Source organism: Lampetra planeri, chromosome 41 (genome assembly GCF_965212315.1).
Source record: "Lampetra planeri chromosome 41, kcLamPlan1.2.h2, whole genome shotgun sequence".
In the NCBI taxonomy this organism is placed as follows: domain Eukaryota; kingdom Metazoa; phylum Chordata; class Hyperoartia; order Petromyzontiformes; family Petromyzontidae; genus Lampetra; species Lampetra planeri.
In genome coordinates, this window is record NC_136147.1 from 5238218 (window position 1) to 5254098 (window position 15881).

At 48.2% G+C, this 15881-nt stretch overlaps 1 protein-coding gene across 1 annotated transcript in view; it reads right to left on the minus strand.

Moving 5' to 3' along the window:
* Positions 1–15403, minus strand: part of LOC144732013 (uncharacterized) — a 42416-nt gene extending 27013 nt beyond the window's left edge. Inside the window, exon 1 of the mRNA XM_078613194.1 lies at positions 14707–15403. The gene's annotated coding sequence lies outside the window, so the exon portion shown is untranslated. The remainder of the gene's footprint in view (positions 1–14706) is intronic.
* Between the last annotated feature and the right edge of the window lie 478 nt (positions 15404–15881).

Sequence of the window (15881 nt, forward strand, 5' to 3'; positions counted from 1 at the left end):
CGAGAGAGAGGGGGGGGGACAGGCCCTGGGATCAACCCAACCCCAACCCACTCCTCCTCTTCGCCCCCCCCCACAAGCACACAGCGGGGCCACGCGATGCAAGTTGGTGAGGGTGGTGTGTCTCCAACCCACTCGGTGGGGAGTGTTCCACGGCGAACATTGGCTACGTTACAGATGTGATCCCACGAAGATTCCCCCCCCCCCGCTCCCTCCCCCCGCTCCCTCCCCCCGCCTTCGCAGTCAATGTGGGGGCTAGGGCCGGATTAAGATGTTCTAGGCCCCCTGGGCGACAGGTACTGTGAGCCCCCACCCACCCTCCCCCCAGTAATATTTTCCAAAAAAAAACAAAGTTAAAGAAAAATCAAATGTATGTTTTTTTACAAGGCTAACGACAAATACAATTCAGCATTCACAAGTGAAATCACTTTTCACTTCATCTCTGGAGGGCGCTCCAACTGACGGTGCAGCCGCTAAAGCCCCTCACGACTTAAATCGGGCCCTGTGTGGGGCAAGTGCTGTTAGCGAGCAGCAGAAACCTCCGAATTAAGGCCGGCACGGCTACACGAGGGGGTGGGTGGCCACCACCACCATCACCACGGCCGACTTTGTCTTCCCCATCGGCGATGTTCACCACGCACCGCACCCGGTTTTTCGGTTTGGCCAAGTTTGTTTGTTGTAGTACAGAGTTAGACTGATGGCCTTAATATAAGTTGTCTTGTGGTTGCTGTTGTTGTTGTTGTTTGACTTGCATCCTACTGGGATTTTTACACACAGCATTGGTGTACGGTGCTTTTTCTGAAATATTTTGCTGTCTTTTCTTGGATTTTCTGTTTGCACATAGTCACTTTAAGATGTTATCTTGTTCATGTTTTAGTTTTCTGTTTGTTGCGGTTGCACCCGATTCAAGAGCCGAATGGCTCACAGGGCTATACCTAATAAATGAACTTGAACTAAATTTCGATTTAAAGCTTTCGTGACTGCATGGATTCATCTTCTTGGTTCGTTCGGTAAAGTCACGTAGAAGGAAAATAATAAAATAATAAAAAGAAAACATAATAAAATAATTCTCACGACGTTTCGGCCACAACGCAAGCAGCCGTCTTCAGGTGAGGAACAGGTCTGTGACTTTACCGAAAGAACCAAGAAGATGAACTTGAACTACTCGTTTGAGGCTGAGTCGATCCTAGGGGAGACCCAGGACCGGTTCAAATAATCGTCACCGGTGTTGGTTGACCGTGAGTGGGAATCGAACTCGGGTCGCTGGGTTTTGTGGCGCGGCGAGGAGGCCACATTGCATCACGCACCTCACTGGACTCGATCGAACTCAAGAACAGAGCAGCAGTCACGATGATGATCGATGATCCGGGCACTCGCTGATTCGCTTCGGTCACTCGCTCACTCACCGGCGGTCAGTCGCCTCCCTGTCACTATTCTCTCGCTGCTGCTACTGCTGCTACTACTGCTGCTGCTACTGCTGCTACTACTGCTGCTGTTACTGCTGCTGCTACTACTGCTACTGCTGTTACTACTACTGCTGCTGCTACTGCTGCTGCTACTGCTGCTACTACTACTGCTGCTACTACTGCTGCTGCTACTGCTGCTGCTGTTACTGCTGCTACTACTGCTCCTGCTACTACTACTGCTGCTACTGCTGCTGCTACTGCTGCTACTACTACTGCTGCTACTACTGCTGCTGCTGCTACTACTACTACTGCTGCTGTTACTGCTGTTGCTACTGCTGCTACTACTACTGCTGCTACTGCTGCTGCTACCGCTGCTGCTACTGCTGCTACTGCTGCTTCTGCTACTACTGCTGCTGCTGTTACTGCTGCTGATACTGCTGCTGCTACTGCTGCTGCTACTGCTGCTACTACTACTGCTGCTGTTACTGCTGCTACTACTGCTGCTACTACTGCTGCTGCTACTGCTGCTGCTACTACTACTACTGCTGCTACTACTACTGCTGCTACTGCTACTACTGCTGCTACTACTGCTGATGCTGCTACTACTACTGCTGCTACTACTACTACTGCTGCTACTACTGCTGCTACTACTGCTGCTACTGCTGCCGTTCTCGTGAACCTCACTCGCACAGTCCTTCACCCGTGTTGAGGACTCCTTCACCACCAAACGCTGCCAGCTTCTCTATCGGCTCCTTCCCTCGCACGGCTCCACTTCGGAATGTCCCTCCTCCTCCTCGTCTCTCGCCTCGTGTACACGTGTGCGCCTCGTGCACACGTGTGCGCCTCGAGGCGAGATGTCGTCCCTCGTCATGACGGGTTTGTACGCCCGTCTCGCCTGGCAGTCCGGCTATCGGTCGTGATTCAGTCCGCCCTTCACTCAGTCCGTCCATTCATCAGTTCGTCCGGTCATCAGTTCATCAATTCGTCAGTCTGTCCGTTCATCAGTTCGTCCGTTCATCGGTTCATCAGCTGGACCGTTCATCAGTCTGTGCGTTCATCGGTTCATCCATTCACCAGTCTGTCCGTTCATCAGTTCATCAATTCGTCAGTCCGTCCGTTCATCAGTTCGTCCGTTCATCGGTTCATCAGCTGGACCGTTCATCAGTCTGTGTGTTCATCGGTTCATCCATTCATCAGTCTGTCCGTTCATCAGTTCATCAATTCGTCAGTCCGTCCGTTCATCAGTCCGTGCGTTCATCAGTTAATCCATTCATCAGTTTGTCCGTTCATCAGTCCATCATTTCATAAGACCGTCCATCCGTCCGTGTGTTCGCTTTGCTAACGAGGGCCCCGTTTTCAAGCGACGAGGCTAAAGACGATGGCTGGAATGTGACCGCAATTTTTCTTTGCGGTCTCTTGCGTTTTTTTTGTTTGGGTCCCCTAAACGTAAGGCTTTTAAAATTCTTACCGTGAGTAATGGTGACGTGTGTGGTGCCGATTGCGCATGACGAAAAAAAGTGCAAAAATAGAAACGTAGAGACCGCTTACCGTAACCTATCTCCGTGACTTTACCGAAAGACCCAAGAATAGGATGAAATCATTTACCGTGTATATATATAGTATGCAGTCATTGGCGATAAAGCCAAGACAAATCACGACACTTAGCGACCCACTTTAAAAGCAGGCTCCTACCGATATTCTTTGAAACGTAAATCCGTATGAACGTAAATCCAAATCAATCCCAGTTTGAATTAGTTTTTGAAGATGACACGGCCGAGGAGGCTGATCTGTCTGTCTGTCACAGACGCACGCCTGCGGTGTCAACATTCAGACCAAGCTCAATCAAACAAAGTGAAAGGAACAAACGGTAAAGCTTCCTTTGCATACATCTTGCGAGAGTCAATTGACACAAGATGTCTCTGCTGGAACAATGCAAGTTCTGTATCGCTCGACCACCCACTGTTGTGTGTGTGCGCGTGCCAGAAGCATCTCGTAGAAATATCCAGGATCAGAGGCAGCCTCGCTTGGTTTTGTCGTACGCATGCATGCGTGTTGAACTTCTTTCACACCGTACGTAGTCAACCGTGCTAATTGGAGATTGTTTCTAGATTTGAAGCTTTCGTGACTGCAAGGATTCATACTCTTAGGTTTTTTTCGGTAAAGTCACGTAGGTAAAAACAGTAAATCTAGCTGTGACGGTCCCACCTGATGGCGGAGACTTGTGTTGCCTCCGAAACGTCGTGCTATTATTTTTATTATTATTTATTTTTGGAGATTGTTGTTGAACGCCTGAAATAGGTCAGCTCTCCTATAAGGTTGCAGTCGCGTTCATGAATAACACGGCGTTACGCAAAACTCGCGTTATAATAAATAACGTAGGGGGGTAAAGCACAGTCAGCGATAACTCGGTGAGATTCGTAGCGTCTAGAAGCATCCAGCAGCATCCCAACGTCTTGTGCGCCGTTATACTAAGTCAGCCGTACAACGGGGTATTCCTACTCGCGCGGCGTTGTTCCGTTCGCTTGGTCGCGTTATATCCAATTCGCATCCTGGTTATAAAGTAAAAAACAAGTATTCCCTCGTAATACATTTATCGCGTTATATCCAATTGGCGTTAGGAAAACACGCGCCGTCATCGGAGAACGGACTGTGCAGGCTTCATTCAGCCGATTAGTCAAGGTCGATGTGAGTTATCCAATATTTGTCATTAGGAATCTCAGAAAGCGTATCGGGTCTTTCTGATTAGGAACGGCTATCATTGCCGCCCGTGCGTGATGTTTTCTCAATTAATTTTTAAATCCATGCCAATCGCGTCACGCGTACACGTGGCACAACAACTCTGAAGTCGATGCCGAGATGAACAAGGCATTTCACTGCATTGTTGTGGCCACACATGCGTGTGCACACACACACATGGCAGTGGTTTTAAATAGTTGCGTTGCACATGAAGGGAAGCTGCAAAGGTGCAGTGATGCATTTCGTCGCGAGGTGAAAATTGCCGAAGTTTTTGCCCAATCCGGGGCCCCGGTGGCTCAAACAAACTTCGTGAACTACATCATGGGGCCGTCTTTTTGCCAGTATCAAAGTATAAAAAAGAATAGGTTTTACCCTCTCAGGCAATAAAGCAGGTGTTAAGATGTTCAAGCGCCAACTCGACACCTGTTTTAACACCTATTTTAACACCTGTTTTAACACCTGTTTAACACCCGTTTTAACACCTGTTCCAACACTGGTTTTGACACCTGTTTAAACACCTGTTCCAACACCTGCTTTAACATATGTTTTGACACCTGTTTTGACACCTGTTTTAACACCTGTTTTAACACCTGTTTTAACACCTGTTTTGACACCTGTTTTGACACCTGTTTTAACACCTGTTTTAACACCTGTTTTCCTACCAAAAAGGCTAAAAAGTCATTGTTATTTTTCATACTTTGATCATGGCAAAAAAAATGGTCCCATGATATAGCTGCTCACCCTGAGCTATGAATGCTCTGACACGTGCATTGCCTTTGTGCTGTTCGTCTTATGGCGTCGTTCTCTGGTCTGACACTCGTGGTGAGACTAGGCCAGGGGTCGGCAACCTACGGCTCCGGAGCCGCATGCGGCTCTTTACGGGCTGCTTCTTGACGATATGTACGTATGTACATAGATGCATTGCGGCTCTTGAAATACTGAATTTTGTACCGAATTGGAAAGAAATGGCTCTTCTTGTTGTTTTGGTTGCCGACCCCTGGACTAGGCCATGGAGAGGGCTGTCTCTGGTGTAGGCCAACCAGTTTCAAAGACAATTACATTTATACTGGTAGGAACCTACTCATAATCAAATAATAAAAATAAAACAATAAATAAGTATAACCCGTAAAAACAAAGTTTTTCACTATAAATCCTTTATATGCGTGGCGGCGAACTTAATATAAAGGATTTAAAAATATATTCGCCTGTGGAGGACGCGGGGATCGATCCCGCAACCTTTGGCATGGGAAGCGAGGGCGCTACCAACTGCGCTACTCCGCCACGGCCTGTGGAGGGGTTACGCTCTGGGCTCTTACACTGTGACGTTCAGCCAAAGCCATGAATGAGTTCTATTTGAATATATGTAAAATTAATTTTTTTTGCTTAAAAAGTGTACATTTTTGGGAATTTTTTTTCACGAACATTAATTGTCTCGCACAACGAGTCTGTGTGGAAAATGTCAGCTCGATTGGATCACGGGAAGTGGGTTAAAAAACGACCGAAAGATTTGCACGGTCGTAAGCAAGCAAGCACGCAAGCAAGCAAGCATGCAAGCAAGCGAACTTAATATAAAGGATTTAAAAACAATTTCCTTGCTGTGGGGTTCACACGTGGTGATGATTGCTTGTGTTGCAATCGAAACGTCGTGAGAATTTTATAGTTTTATTTTTATTATTTTATTATTTCCCTTCTACGTGACTTCACCGAAAGAACCAAGAATATGAATCCCTGCAGTCACGAAAGCTTTAAAACTAAATTTAAACTCAAATGTATTTGCTCACACCACCACTGCCCTGCAAGAGGGAGCTTGCGAGGGCACCTACATGGACCATGCTGGCCTGCTCTTCCACACCAGTCAGACGTCTTGGACGAAGAAAGGTAAAAACCTATTCTTGTTTTTAAATCCTTTATATTAAGTTCACTTGCTTGCTTGCTTAGGACCGTGCAAATCTTTCGGTCGTTTTTTTAACCCACTTCCCGTGATCCAATCGAGCTGACATTTTCCACACAGACTCATTGTGCGTGACAATTAATGTTCGTGATTTTTTTTTCTCCAAAATTTTACACTTTTTAGGATAAAAATATTATATTTAATTACCAATTGCTTAATGCTGCCATGCAATCATCTGACCCATAGGTGGTAGCCATCTCAAGCCAGAGGACGAGAGGGCTCTAGCCGCCACGCATATAAAGGATTTATAGTGAAAAACTTTGTTTTTACGGCTTATACTTGTTCATTTCTGGCAATACCATGGGTGTTAAGGTGTTCAAACACCAAGGTAATACCTCTTGCAAGTCTGCATTAACCACACGCACATGCAAACAAACACGCTCTGATAGAATCCGCATTGTCTTTGAAACTAATTGAAGAAGTGGGAGTACTTTTAAATCTAGACTGAAATCTCATGTCTTTAAAACTGATTTTGTGTTTTAGTTTGTTTTCCTGCCCCCCCCCACCTCCGATGATCACGGCTGGCTCCGTACGGTGCAAAAGAAGTCCAACGTGCACGCAACATACTCTTTAGTTCTTTCGGTAAAGTCACGTCGGTATAAAATAAATTAAATCAGGACGTTTCTGGCGCAACACAAGCGTCCATCATCAGGTGGGACAACCGCAGCAAGAAGCAATTTGCCCACTTCAGCAATTGTGTCTTGCTGTGTGATGACGGACGCTTGTGTTGCACCCGAAACGTCGTGACTTCATTTATTTTATTCTCTACCTACGTGACTTTACCGAAAGAACCAAAGAATATCGAACCCTGCAGTCACGAAAACTTCAAATCTGGAGTGCACACGGCACCCACACTTCACCCCGCCACACGCGACCTGCAAGAAAATCACGACAACGAGCTCGTAACGCACTCGACGTAAAATCCCGACGGGCCAGAGACGGGATGGATTTAAGTAACTTCCCCCCCCCCCCCACCCATTCTTCCCACCTGGCACGCCGGGAGATAGAATTGAACCGGGGGCCCTCGAGTTTGGAGGGTCAACGCGCTCACCACTGCACCGCCGTGGTGGCATCCCTTCGTCATTACCGGCACGGTACGTGCTCCGTAATTCTCTGTTTACGCGTGCAGATGCTTTACCTGACTACGCACGCAAAAATAGTAATGAGGCAGAAACATCGCAATAGTTTTTTTTTGCCGGCTTCAGCGATTCTGCACGTGACTGAACCCCGCTGGGCGATTAAACATCAACAGCAGCACTTTGTGTTGTTGCTGTTGTTGTGCCATCTACAGGTAGTGCCGTCCCTAGAGGTCCAGTTACGGCGAATCGGGGCGACTGCCCCGGGCCCTGTGGTTTGGGGGGCCGCCCCCCCCCCCGCACTTCGACTTCACGGTGTCAGATGATCAATCAAGTATTTATTTCTATAGCACCATTTCGTGCAAAAGATGCAATTCAAAGTGCTGTACAAGTGCAATAAAACATCGTTAAAAGACTAAATCGCAAGAACAATAAAAAGCAATTTCCATACAAAACAAAATTGCATTCTAATAAATTGCTAGCGAAGGCATATTAAAAAAAAACTATAAAAGTATCTTCAGTAAAAGCAAGTAAAAAAAGAAGTTAGTTTTTATCTTCAACTTAAAATTGCTTAATGTTTACGCAGCCCTCGGATGATGTAATACTGCCGGTTTAGTTTGGGGGGGGGAGGGGCGCGTTGTGGGATGTTCCCCCCTCCCCCCCATGGACGGCCCCCGTCTACAGGGAAAGACGACCTGAAGAAAGTCGATGCAGGAGGCCGGTTGGCTCAGAAGTCGCAGAGGTGAAGCGACACTGCTGAGAACCTGGGTCCGAACCAGAGGTCGCAAACGGGTTTTGATTCCTTACCCGTACCCGTACCCGGCCGCACCAGGGTCGCAAATGGGTACCCGTACCCGGCCGGGTACGGGTACCCATTCCCTACCCGTACCCTACCCGAAATGAGTGACAAACGGTTACTCACCAGTGACTCACGGTCTACCCGTACCCGTACCCGGCCGCACCAGGGTCGCAAACGGTTACCCGTACCCGTACCCGGCCGGGTACGGGTAGCCGGGTATCGGGTAGGGTACGGGTATCGGGTACCCGGTTGCGACCTCTGGTTCGAACCCGGCAGATATCCCCGTGGTTACATCGGGGGTCTCACACGCAGCGAGTACATAGTCTGAGAGCGGCCACTATCAATGACTTCACACAAACACACAAACGCAAATCATGAGTTTCGATTTAAAGCTTTGGTGACTGCAGGGATTCATATTTTTGGTTCTTTCGGTAAAGTCACGTAGAAGGAAAATAATAAAAGAAAAAAGAAAAACCAATAAAATAATACAATTATTCAAATTAAACAAAAAAAATTCTCACAATAAAATTTTCACGACGTTTTTATTGCAACACAAGCAATCATCATCAGGTGTGATTGCTTGTGTTGCGATCGAAACGTCGTGAGAATTTTATCGTTAAATTTTTATTATTTTATCATTTCCCTTCTACGTGACTTTACCGAAAGAACCAAGAATACAAATCATGAGATTGCTGTCAAACTAGTCTGTGCGGACCTATTAGTGTTCTTCTCACGTGGTTCCCTCAATGCCTGCTTGTGTTTTCTCCGGCCTTTCTCGCTTCCTCCCGCATGAATGCAAACACTCGTTCGTGGACGTGGCCAAACATCCCGAAAATAGTTTTGGGGACTCGCTGAGGATTTCCTGGGTATATATCTAAGAGGCGACGCAGTGTAAATATACAGCATTGTTTCACAAGTACAGTATTAAATTTCGATTTAAAGCTTTCGTGACTGCAGGGATTCATCTTCTTGGTTCTTTCGGTAAAGTCACGTAGAAGGGAAATAATAAAATAATAAAAAGTAAACATTATAAAATATTTGATTATGTTTATTATGTTTTATTTTATTTTATTATTTCCCTTCTACGTGACTTTACCGAAAGAACCAAGAAAAAGTACAGTATTGCCTCGGTATGTAACGATGCATTCATTAACTTTGATTAGTACGCTCATGATATATGGATCAAGTGATGCGTGTAGAAACTGATTGATTTGATCACATTCATATGCAAATGATGTTGCATTGACGCTCGTGAGGAACAGAAGCTACAAACAAGAAAAGAAAAAACCCCACACAACTGAGAAAATCGAGAAAAGGCAGGTTTGTTAATTAAATTAAAAAAGTGACATTGCACTCACAACGCAATCGAACCCTGACGATGCGTAGACAACGTACCGACAGGAACACACAGTCCACAAAAAGACAATAATTGATTTTATTTTAATTATTAATCTGAATCACGAGAATATATTGAGTCGCTGGCGTGGAAAGTGGGCGAAACGCCGAGTAAGCGGGTGTGGAAGGGTCACAAGCAACCTGGCGATTTGATGAATTTCCAATGATTCATGCCCAGCAATTGAAGCTGGACTATTTCTCTGTCTTCTTGGTTCTTTCGGTAAAGTCACGTAGAAGGGAAATAATAAAATAATGAAAATTAAACATAATAAGATAAAATTCTCACGACGTTTCGGCCGCAACGCAAGCAGCCGTCCTCAGGTGAAGAACAGGTCTGTCGGAAAGACAGCGTCCTAATAAAACGTTAGGACGCTGTCTTTCCGTCGTGAGAATTGTATCTTATTGTTTGATTTGTATTATTTTATTATTTCCCTTCTACGTGACTTTACCGAAAGAACCAAGAAGACGAATCCATGCAGTCACGAAAGCTTTAAATCGAAATGTATTTCTCTGCCATTGGTGTGAATGCGGTGGCCGCTCATGGCTGTCTGGGTGACACACAACACACACCCGAATGTATGATGAATGGATCGTTACGCACGTGAGTCGATGCATGTGTGTGAAGCTTAATACAGTATACATCCATCCATTGATCGATTGACAGAGGCCAGCAAGCCTCTGTATGGATGCTGAGCTTTTATCGCATCGTAAGTAGCCAAACGTGCTAATCTGGCCTCTCCGTATGCTGTATAGTGGTGATGATGATAATAATTGACGCATGCATCCAGGAAAGTCACGCTGAATCGCAGGACTTTGCCAGCAGGGCTCTGCAACTGGATTCTTATTTCAAGATATTTGCAACCAATTTGTGAGTTGTCTTTAGTATTATTATTATTCATGTGGAGGCGACAACACTCGATCCCCGTACAGATGGACACAGATGGCGATTGGTCCACTTCCATCGCTGCCGCCCCCAAGAGAAGGGAGCTTCGCAAAGCCTCTGCCGTTGCCCACGGGGAAGGGAGCTTCGCAAAGCCTCTGTCGTGATTCACCAACCCGTCGCCTCCACGTCACCTGCTGTATACCCCTAGTTACACTCCCTAATACCTGGAAACAGAGTGGAAAGGTTAAAGGCGCAGCCCTGCAATTGCTTGCTCGCGCCATTGCCGGTCAAAGGGCCTCCGCTAGAGGGAGCTCTAGAGAGCCCTTGGCTCGAGGGTGTTTTGGCCTACTCTTCTTATATTTTGCATTTAACCCGAAGGTATAAAGCCCCCTTTTTCAGAAGCGACCTGGCCAGACATGACAGCTCAACGAAGTGACTTATCACGTGCAAATTTTATAGCAGCCAAATACTCCGAACGCAAAATTTATTCTAAATGTGGAGGGAAAAAACCAGAGGGCCCGGAGAAAAATCCACGCAACCACTGAGAGAGAGAGAGAGAGACGCAAACTTCAAATATACAGCAGCAGCAGGCGTCAGGGTCGGGATTGAACCCACGACCTCCTGTATACCAGGCGAGGTAGTTAACATCTCCTAGCCACTTTGGCGCCCTTCCTTACAAACTGGCCAGACGTCTTGGAAGAGCCGGCAGTACCCACACTTTACTCCACCACACGGAAACCTGCCGATCGGCTAACTGCGGTGCCCTCATTAACGTTGCTGGGAGGATGTAGGCAGCAGCGATTTCAGAAACTCGCCCCATTGTTTCTACTGCCGCGCCGGGAGATCGAAATCGAACCGGCGGCCTCTGGGTCGCGCGTTCAGTTGTGCTGAGGCGCAGCACCCTAGGTGGAGCACCCCAGTGCCTACCTCAGTCAGGCTGCGATTGATGATTCGAGCACTCACCGATTGCACTCCGATCACTCGCACAAGGGGAAGTCCGTCACCTCCCTATCACTCGTCTCCCGCTAATACCACTACAGTGGTCACTCTCCCCGTGACACTTCACTCGTTGATTCGTCCACCCACGTTGGGATCTCGTGCCTACCAGGCTGTTTCGTCTCGTCCACCACGCTGCGTGCAACCATCACACTGCAGGTCACAACAAACCCACCCACCCACTCTCCACCCACTCACTCACCATACTGCAGGTCAAAACAACACTCTCTCTCTCTCTCTGCTTATTCCCATGCACTGCTCCGCTTCGGAATTCCTTCCTCCCATCGTCTATTTTCCTAAGATCTTCGAACAGCAATAACCTTGCTAAATAGCAATAACCTTGCTCAAAATCTGTTAAACCTTGCTAAGTTCAAGAAACACGCGAACATCCACTCTGTCACAACTCTGATCGCGCTCGGTGTTATGAGCCACCTGGCTCCGCTTTGTCCTGCAACCGTGACATTAACGAGCGTGACGAGGAACGACGTAACACCCCATTCTACTCATCGCGACCTTCTGGAAGCGTCGCACGAAGTGGCTAACGAGCCCATCGCGAAAGTCCAACGCTCCGCAAATGTGCAACTGCACGGCCACAAAGCACAGAGCCGGGGCCCTTCGCCTCCGCCGCCAGCCGTCCACAAACACGTGCAGGAAGGGCAAAGGTCAAGACACCCTGGCTGGCACATTTCCTGGCAGCCCCAGAGAGCTTTTTTTTAGTTTTAAACAAAACAAAAAAAATATCTCGACCCAAGAGAGAAAGAAAGCGAGAGAGAGAGGAAGAGAAAAGACCCCCAGCTCTCTTTAAAACGAAAACAAAATATGCGCAAATACTGCACTCTGTTTAAGACTTAAACAGGAGCATTTCTCCACAACTGTGGCTGTCCGCATGTTGAGGCTATTTGTAATTACTGGCGAAACGTCACGGTAGTCAAATTGTAAATGTTGTAGTTGGTTTACTCTCCAACACACAACTGGTGAGCGATGAACTAGTATACTACACTATACACTACACTATACACTACACTATACACTACACTATACACTACACTATACACTACACTATAATTGTAAATGTTGTAGTGGGTTTACTCTCCAACACACAACCGGTGAGCGATGAACTAGTATAGTACACGATACACTACACTATACACTACACACGGCACTATATAGTACACTATGCACTACACTATACACTACACTATATGCTACACTATACACTACACTATACACTACACAATAATTGTATATGTTGTAGTGGGTTTACTCTGCAACATACAACCGGTGTGCTGTACTAGTACAGTAACGAATGTTTTGTTTACGTTGCAAACCTTACTAATTGGCTGTGTCGGGTGGTAGTAGGTTTAACGACGCATTATATTTACGCGATCTAACCCAAAAAGCTCTATTATGGACTCAACTAAACGATTAACTCTTTTGTATTTTACCAGGTAAGGCCCACAAGCGACCTGGCCACAAAGTATAGCTTAACAAAGTAGCTCATCATCATGTGGACATTTATAGCAGTAACCAAATGCTCTAAACGAGTGATGTTGATTCTAAACGTGGAGGCAAAATCCGGAGAACTCGGAGAAAGATCTACTCTAGCACGGGGGGAGAGAGACACCGCAAACTCCAAATATACAGCAGCAGGCGTCAGGGTCTAGATCGAACCCACCACAATCTCCTGCGTACCGGGCGAGGTAGTTAACATCTCCTCGTCACCGTGATGATGATGATGCTGAGAGAGAGACACGCAAACTCCACAAATATACAGCAGCAGGCGTCAGGGTCTAGATCGAACCCATCACGATCTCCTGCGTACCGGGCGAGGTATTTAACATCTCCTCGTCACCGTGATGATGATACTGAGAGAGAAACACGCAAACTCCACAAATATACAGCAGCAGGCGTCAGGATCTAGATCGAACCCATCACGATCTCCTGCGTACCGGGCGAGGCATTTAACATCTCCTAGCCACCGCACACATTGGCGGTGAAACACATCGGAGGGGCAACAATCATTGTAGATCATTGGAGAGCGGCCGAGGGGTCGCGACGATTTCTCCCACCATGCCCGCCACAGTCACACAACGAGCGCGGGGCCTCTGCGTTGGCATTTGCTCCGCGAAATGTAAACAAAACAAGATCGCGGTGCAGCCCTGAAACTGCTTTGCTCTACCCCAGCGTTCTTCACTCCTTATTCAGAGACGGCGGGGGTCGGTCGGGGGGCACTTTGGCCGATAAGACATCATCAGTGTGAGGGCCGCCACACTATTTGAAACCATTGGGGGGTTTACAGCAGCACGAAGGGACGGCACTAAAGGCCACCAGGGTCCGTCCAACACCGCGTCCACGACGCCGCTGGGCCGAAGGGCCTCTTTGCAACTCGATCGAACTCTACAAAATAAGTGCAAATTATTATAATTATGAGAATCTCTCCGGAGGGTGTATTCGCCTAACTCTTCTAAAGCTGGCCAAAGACGTCTTTCAGAGGGGAAAAACACAACGGGAATAGCGAGACACACTTATAATAATTATTATTATTCGAATTCACGCCACCACACGCGACACGCTGATCCGTCAACCGCGGCGAATCCACGCGCAACTGCTGGGATGAACAGAGGCGGTGAAGGGACAGAGGGAGGTGTGAGAAGGGGGGTTGGCTGTTGATTGAAGAAATTTGCGCCGTTGTTGCAACTGCCGCTGCCGGGAGATGATCAACAAAGTTCGAGGTTAAAACTGAACTTTGGGTGCTGGTGCATGCAGGAGCGTCCCTCTAGCAACGACCGTCCCCGTAACGAGGTTCTCTCCTCGGCGTGGCGAGCGAGACCCGCGCGCACAACAAACGCATCTCGCAGCCTCGACCGGCGATTAGTTGAGACATAGGCAGCAAATATATCTTATCTAGATTTGAGGCTTTCGTGACTGCAAGGATTCATACTCTTAGTTATTTCGGTAAAGTCATGTAGGTAAAAAATAAAATTAAAATTAATACAAAATAAAATAATAAAAATCACGACGTGACTTTACCGAAAGAACTAAGAGTAGAAATATATCATCGTCGTCACGATCCATGGGCAGACAGCCCAGTAGGTGCCCACTGCACTCGCCGTTCCTCTGCCAATGTGCTCAGCAGCGATGCGTCAATCTGGCACCAATCAAGAATGTAGCGTCGGAATGCGATGTGCACTGATATCCTTCATTGATGTCTAGCGACTTGCTTCCCTTTGCTCTCTCGACCTTTGCATCGCTGTCGTTAGTTGTTGCCGTGTTTGTCGTCGCAGCTCGCTAACCCACCCGCCCGCCCGTCCCTCTGCTCGAGATCTGTCACAAAGAACTTCATAGCTCATCGGATTCCGCCCAGGATCAATACAGATTCTGAATTCTGATTACGAATCGCAACGCCGCAGAGACGACTTAGCTCCAACAACAACAACAACGACGACAACAGAAACATCGAGACTTACCATCGCCCCAGAGCTGAGCAGCGAGAGAGCGCGGGAGGAGTGTAAATTCAAACGCAATTCGCTGGCATCGTTTTTTCTTGGTTCATTCATAAAAAATGAAAGCCACCAAGAATGTTCTTTTCATACAGAACCAACTCCGCTGCTGCTGCTGCTGCTGCTGCTGCTGCTTCTGATGTTGCTACCTCGAGGCGCCGTGGATCTCCGTCCATTCGTTCCAATCCCACGGGGCGGACGCCCGCTCCGACGTTTGCGTGTTTCTTTCCCGTCGTCTTCTTTGCACTTTGGCCGCAGAAGTTACAAAAAAAACCACATACAACAGAGATACAGAAACGAAACGGCCGGGGCAGTCGAACGAAAGCGATGACGACGACGCTGCTGCTGCTGCTGATGATGATGATGCTGGTGCTGGTGATGACGATACAAAGGTTGTTCCCGCGGTCACCAAACAGCGGTGAGCTGTGAGAGGCCACGCGCCCGTTCAGACGATCCGGAGGTCCATCGATGCAAAACGAGCGGCGCAAAACTCCCCGAGGACGAAATGGGCGAGATCACAGGAGTGGCTCAGCGTGATCCGACTCAGACTTGCGATGATTCAGCGCCTCCCCCCCCCCCCCCCGAACGCCGTTGGCCGCGTGCGGGAGCGAAAGTAAGTTCGGCACGCGGTTGAGCTACGTACGGTGCAGAAGAAGTTCCGCACGCACGCTGCTCGCCTGCGCAGTCGCCTGCACTGAGTCTCAATGACCTCGACACTTCCCTTATAAACGACCCCCCCCCCTCTCTCTCTCTCCCTCTAGCTGCTCCCAACCCCCCACCCTCCCCACCACGGCTCCCCCACGCGCCCTGCACCCCCCACAGCTCCCCTAACCCCCCCCCCCCACAACTACCCTAACCCCCCCACAACTCCTCTAACCCCCCCAACAACTTCCCCTAACCCCCCCCCCACAACTCCCCTAACCCCCCACAACTCCCCCAAACCCCCCCCACTCCCCCTATACCCCCCCCCCCACAACACCCCTAACCCCCCCCCCCACAACTCCCCTAACCCCCCACAACTCCCCCAACCCCCCCCCCACTCCCCCTATACCCCCACAACACCCCTAACCCCCCCCCACAACACCCCTAACCCCCCCCCACAACACCCCTAACCCCCCCCACAACACCCCTAACCCCCCTCC